This window comes from Cebus imitator, unplaced genomic scaffold, assembly GCF_001604975.1.
Source record: "Cebus imitator isolate Cc_AM_T3 unplaced genomic scaffold, Cebus_imitator-1.0 Scaffold102, whole genome shotgun sequence".
NCBI lineage: Eukaryota > Metazoa > Chordata > Mammalia > Primates > Cebidae > Cebus > Cebus imitator.
Genome location: NW_016107417.1, coordinates 1,425,617 through 1,431,757, shown reverse-complemented (window position 1 = coordinate 1,431,757; position 6,141 = coordinate 1,425,617). Strand labels below are relative to the sequence as shown.

General features: G+C 57.1%; 1 protein-coding gene across 3 annotated transcripts in view; it reads left to right on the top strand.

Moving 5' to 3' along the window:
• The first annotated feature begins 344 nt into the window (after positions 1–344).
• Positions 345–6,141, top strand: part of SYT12 (synaptotagmin 12) — a 27,367-nt gene continuing 21,570 nt past the window's right edge. The window contains exon 1 of one of the 3 annotated variants that reach the window (XM_037741556.1): positions 345–554. The gene's annotated coding sequence lies outside the window, so the exon portion shown is untranslated. Of the gene's footprint in view, positions 555–978; positions 1,090–4,587; positions 4,678–6,141 lie in introns of those variants that run through there. The other 2 variants (XM_017537390.2, XM_037741557.1) reach the window with 2 other exon arrangements.

The window sequence follows — 6,141 nt, the reverse complement described above, 5'->3', positions numbered from 1 at the left end:
GCCTGCTCCCCTGGTTAGTGTGCCCACAACACGTGGCACCTTCCCCTGCACCCAGCCCCTCCCAATGCAAGCCATGCCTCACTGCCAGACTGCGCGGGCAGGGAGGGACCTGTCCCCTGTTCCCGGAAGATGGAAGATCGCCCACACCTGGCACTGTGCCCAGCCCCTGTTGGGGCGTCATAAATATCTCCTGAATGATTCATTCATTCCTTTGGGAGAGAAAGCATGACCCCTTAGTGGTTAAGGGTATGGAGTCTGAAGTCACACAGACCTGGGTTCAAGTTCTGGCTCTGACCTTTGGCTCTGTGACCTTGGTCGCCTCTCTGAGCCTGTTTCTTCATGTAAAAAATGGAGTCACCTCCACCAGATTAGGCCACGGCGAGGACTGAGATGACGTTGTAAGGCACCAGCACAGAGCTGACCTACAGTTACAGCTCAGTCGTGGTGGGAGGGTATAATTATTCATTCAGAAAAGGGGAAACTTTCAGCTGCGCCTCCTGTCGCTCCGTTTCCTTTGGCTCCCGGAGGTGCGCAGTATCGGGTCCATTTTTAAGGTAAAGAAACTCAGGCCTAGAAAGGGAACAGGATAACCCGGGGCGCGGAGGCTGGGGTTAGAACTCAGGGCTGCTGGCTCTGCGCCCAGCGCTCGGCCTGCCTCTTAGAGGCCTGTGGGCACGTCTCCACCCGCCCCTGTCCCCAGGCCTGGGAGCGAGGGATTGGGCTTGGCCTCAGGGCGTCCCTGGATCCCGAGCGCGCTTGGGGATCTCCGGCTCGGACCCCGGGAGCAGAGACAGCGCTCGAGCTTGTCACTTTAAATTAAAGAGGGAGCGGGCGGGCGAGCGGGAGAGCGCGAGGAAGCGCGCGGCTGGCTCCTGGGAGCGTGCCCGGACTGCGGCGCAGCTCCAGTCCCCCGCCCCGGCCCGGCCGAGCCCCCGGCCCGCGCCGCGCTCCTCGGAGGCGGGCGCCCGGCGACACTGCAGGGGTGGCGTTGCCGCCGGCGGCCGGGCTAGGCGCGGGTGCGTGCGCGCTGCAGGAGGCGTGCCGGGAGCCGGAGTCCAACCAGAGCAGCTGCCCCTCCGCGGAGCCCCGGTGAGTACACAGCTTGCAGACCCCCGCGCGCGGCCGGAATCGCACTCTGATCGCGGACACACGCAGCCCCCTCCTCCGACCCCGGGCCCGGGACCACAGAGCCCCACGCACTCCGAGCGCCTGCACCCCCGCGCCGCGCTTGCACACGAACGAATGCCGGGCACAGCGCACGCTGGGCGCCCTTACCCGGCCCAGCCACTCCGCGCACTGCGCATCGAATCGTGCCCTGTACGCCCGCCCCGCGTGTGCACACACGCGACTCACCCCGCCATTTACACGCCTCCCCTCGCCCACGCTGCACACACGCCCCTCACTTTCACATTCAGCGCCCTGACTGTCCTCACTGCCTCTGCTCTGGCTTCACACCCCCTCCACACACTCAGATCCTCATACACTCTGGGGGTTCCCGAGGCAGGAGCTCTGGGTCTGCGGGAACCGTCCCAATGTGGAGGGGAACGTTGCACCCCTTCCCAAGGAGGCCCTGGCTGTGTGAAGAGCCAGATATGACCCCCAGCCTCTGGTGTCACTGGCCTGAGTGGGGGGCTTTCCAGAGGCTCCTTGGAACCTTTGCCACTGCTGCTTAGGAGAGGGGTATGGTGGGGCAGGGGAGGAAGCTTGCCGGGACTCAGGGCCTCAAGGCTGTAGATTTGGATTGAAGTCGGGGGAGGGAGGTAGGGGGCCGGGAGCCTGGCCCTGAGCTGGCCATCCTGGGAGCCCTTTTCCAGGGGCTGCAGAGAGACTGTGTGCCGCTCTCCTCCATTCTCAAAAGCCTGGAAAAGCTGCACCATGGAATGTCAGCTCCTTCCCCCATCAGGGGGTGACAGTTTTCTCAGGGGGTGATAGCAGCGCTAGCGCTTCCTATTAGAAATGCGGGAACAGAGGCTCAGAGAGGGCAGGAGACCTACCCAAGCTATCACAGCCAGTGTGAAGAAGGATCAGGACAAGTCCCCAAGCCCCCAGCCTCCCCACTCTGAATTCTGAAAGCTTTCTTCAGCAGCTCTGCAGAGCAGGGGCTCCCAGCCTGGGTTTCAGACCTGGACTCTAACACTTGTCAGCTCTGGTGACTGGACAAGTCATTTCATGTGCCTCAGTTTCCTCTCCAGTACAAGGAGCAGGGTAACAGCCCCCTTGGAGGGCCGAGGTACTGAGATAACACAAGTCACATAGTAGGTGCCCAAGAAATGGCAGCCAGCACCTCCCAGCCAGCCTGTCTTGTGGTTTCTGTGGGCTGTTTGGGGGGTGGGAGCTGGATGCGGTTATCTCAGAAAGCAGAGGAGGGGGACTTGAAAAGGTTTCAACCTCCAGATCCCGAAGAGGCTCACAGCCTGAAGGGTGAGAGGCTCTCCTGATCCTTCCCTTTGCCTCACTAGCCAGAGAATGATTCGAGGACACTGGGCAAGGGGGGTGGGTAGAGCAGAGGGCAGGGACAGAAGGCCCCTTTCCCCTTCTGAGGCACAGCTTTCTTGGAAAGCCATTTCTCTGACAAGCCCAGGAGGGGGCCCCTGCCATGGTCTGATTCCAGCAAAGCCAGGGGGAGCGGGGGCTCTTCCCACCCATCTCCCCCAAAAGGTCTGCCTGGTCAGGAGTCAGCATGGTGGCCAAGAGCCCAGGCCCAGATCCATTGCACCCTGGCACCAATCCCAGTGTTGCTACTCGTATGCGAGGTGACCTGGGTCCCCAGCTTCCTCATCTGTAAAAGGGGAATCCATTAATCCATTGAATCACCAGGTCCACACCATGTACCTACAACAGCCAGGCAGAGTGCTAAGCATTTAGCTCACATTATGCCCACATGCATGCAGCAGTAAGGAGCTATTGCTAGGTAGGTATGATTGAGCCGAAATTGGAACCTAGAGCTGTTTTCAGTGAGTAAGCTCTGTGCAGTTTAGGGTCTGGGGGTTTGGGACTGAAGAACTGGTCGGATTGCGGGGGAGGAACTGCAGGAGGACATGTGCAGTCTGGGAGCTCAGAGGGTCTGGAGCACTCTGGCCCCCATGTTATGCTCTTTGCTGTGTGTCTGGACCCCAGGGATGCTCTGGTCGGTCACAGGCTGCCCTGGTCTCACTGTACCTCGTCGCCATCCTCTTCTATCGGAAGCCACAGTCCCTCTGCCTAGCAGACCTTCAGGCTGCCAGCGGGAACCCACTGAGGCCATCCCAGGTGACATGGAGTCAGGGAGTCTTGGGGGCAGTGAGCAAAGCCATTGAGAAGGGCACCTGCTGCCAGCACTTGCAGCTTGGTCTCAGCTTCCTGCTCACTGGTTGGGTGACCTTGAGCCAATTCACTGCCCTTCTCTGAGCCTCCCTCTCCTCCTCCGTGGAGTGGGGGCAGTAACAGGATTTGCCCTATAGGTTTTACGGGTGATGGGGAAGATGGCATGAGGGTTCATTGCTAATGGAAGAGGGGCTGGACTGGGCAGCAGGAATGGCTGCCAGGCCCAGCTCTACCACTGCTGGCTGTGTGGGTTTGGGCAAGTCACTTAACCTCTCTTAATCTCCCAGCTTGGCTGGGCATGGTGGCTCACGCCTGTAATCCTAGCATTTTGCGAGGCCGAGGCAGGTGGATCACCTGAGGTCAGGAGTTCAAGACCAGCCTGGCCAACATCGTGAAACACTGTCTATACTAAAAATACAAAAATTAACCTGTCGTGGTGGCACATGTCTGTAATCCCAGCTACTCAGGAGGCCGAAGCAGGAGAATCACTTGAACCTGGGAATCGGAGGTTGCAGTGAGCCGAGATTGTGCCACTTCACTCTAGCCTGGGCGAAAGAGCAAAACTCCATCTCAAAAAAATTAATTAATTAAAAACAAAACAAAACAGAAAAAAGTCCCGTAGCTCATTCAAAGTCTATCTTACCAGGCTTAGGAGCAGGGGTGGTTCCAGGGGCCAACAAGTTCTAGCAGTGAATGGAAGCGTGGGAGCAGAGGGAAGGGGCAGAGCCGACTTGGCTCCAACTCCTGCTGGAGTGGGGGATGCAAAGCCATTGTCCCCAGATCTTCTAACTTTCAAAGGGAAGCTGGAAATCCTTTTTAAAACAATTTTTAGTGGGAAATCCCCCCCACTCCAGGCTTTATTTTTGAGGCACAGTCTCACTATGTTGTCCAGGCTGGTTTTGAACTCCTGGGCTCAAGAGATTCTCCCACATCAGCCTCCCCAGCAGCTGGGACTGCAGGTTCAACCCACTACACCCAGCTAAATTTTTCAGTTTTAAAATGTTGACAACTCACCTAAATGTAAGGCAAATAAAACACATCTGCAGGCTGGCAGTGCTGCCCACACTGCCCAGACTAGGAGACAAGGCGCCTGGGTGGACCTTCACCAGGCCGCTAACCACAGCAACCGATATATGCCAAGCCTGATTACACTTAACTTCTCATTCCACCCTGCTGGCAGCCTCACTTCTGCTTTACAGATGGGGAACTGAGGTTCTAAGAGAGGAAGAAAATTGCCCAAGGCCACGGCAGCTAGCCAGGGGCAGATCTGGGATTCAGAGCCGAGTGCAGCTGACTACAAACCCCGTGCTCAGGCAGAGCCCCTCTAGGAGCCTCGACATCTCCCCCAGTTCTTTTCTCCCTCCACTCAGGCAGGTAAGCTCTGCCTTCCCAGGGAACCAGAACGGAACTGCCTGGTGGCCATAGGTAGTGGTTTACGCCTGTAATCCCAGCACTTTGGGAGACCAAGGCAGGAGGATCACCAGGTCAGGAGTTAAAGATCAGTCTGGCCAACATGGCAAAACCACATCTCTACCAAAATACAAAAATTAGCCGGTGTGGTGGCCCACGCCTGTCGTCTCAGCTACTTGGGAAGCTGAGGCAGGAGAATCGCTTGAACCCGGGAGGCAGCTGCAGTGAGCCGAGACTGCATCACTGCACTCCAGCCTGGTTGATGGAGTGAGACTGTCTCAAAAAAATAAAGGAACTTTTGTCTGGGGTGTGCCTGGCAGTCATTCACACCCGCACTGAAATTTCAGCTCCCTGGGAAAAGATGTCGTGTTAAAGAGAGAGGAAAGAACAGACAGTATGGGAGTCTGGGGTCTGAGCTGGACCAGCCATGGAGGGGATGGGCCCCCTGGCAGCCAGAGGCCTGATGCAGTTTGAGGTTTTGCCTGTGCCCGCCTATTGTGCTGTGGGGTATACCTTGCCACGCATACCTTGCTGGCGTGCTGTTGGCATTGGCTGTCCAGCTTGGCCTCACTCTTGCAAAGTCAGCTTGTGCCAGGTAAGCAGGAAAAAACCGATGGCTTATCTGATTCCCGGCGAGGCAGAAGCAGGCTGGGAAGTGCGTGTGTGCACGTTAGCGTGTGTTTCAGTGTATGCAGACCAGCTTCCGCCAGGAGCTAGAGCCACTTTGGACGGGTACATGGTGACCCATTTGACCTGCAGATTCTTAGGAAACTTTTTATGGAGCCAGACAGCCTGGGTTGAACAGGTTATTAGCTGTGTGGCCTGGGGCAAATTGCACCCTGGGGCTCTCACGAGCAAACCAGAGATAATAATTGTACCTACCTCATGGGGCTGTTAGGAGGATTAAATGAGGTCGGATTTATGCAAAGTGCTTAGGACTGCACTTGCTGTATGGAAATGCTCGGTAAGATTGCCTATTCCTATCATGATCTCCAGCCCAGGCCCAGGAATGAGCTTTCACTCTAGTCAGATGGGCAAAGCCCTTCCTGGCTTAGCACCGCCCTTCCATCACCATAACAACGCACGGCTCCTTTCGGGAGTGGGGGCAGCATCGCTGGGAGCCAGGAGCTGGCTGTGCACCTCACCTGACCTGCTTCTCGAGGCTCCTGGGCACCCCCAGGACTTATGGGGGTGGACTAGGACTTATGGCACCCCCAAATGTACTGGATAACCCTGATGGGAGCATAGCACCCCAGCTTCTTGACTCCAAAGCCTCAGACTGGGGAGAACCCTGGCCTTCCTGAAAACATCGAGGGCCTTAGCTTTACCCTCTGATTTGACCCCAGTCCCAAAGGGGTCTACAAGATGCTCCCAGGGGTTGGGAACTGGTAGGTCACACTGCCTGAGGACATTTTTTTTTTTTTTTTT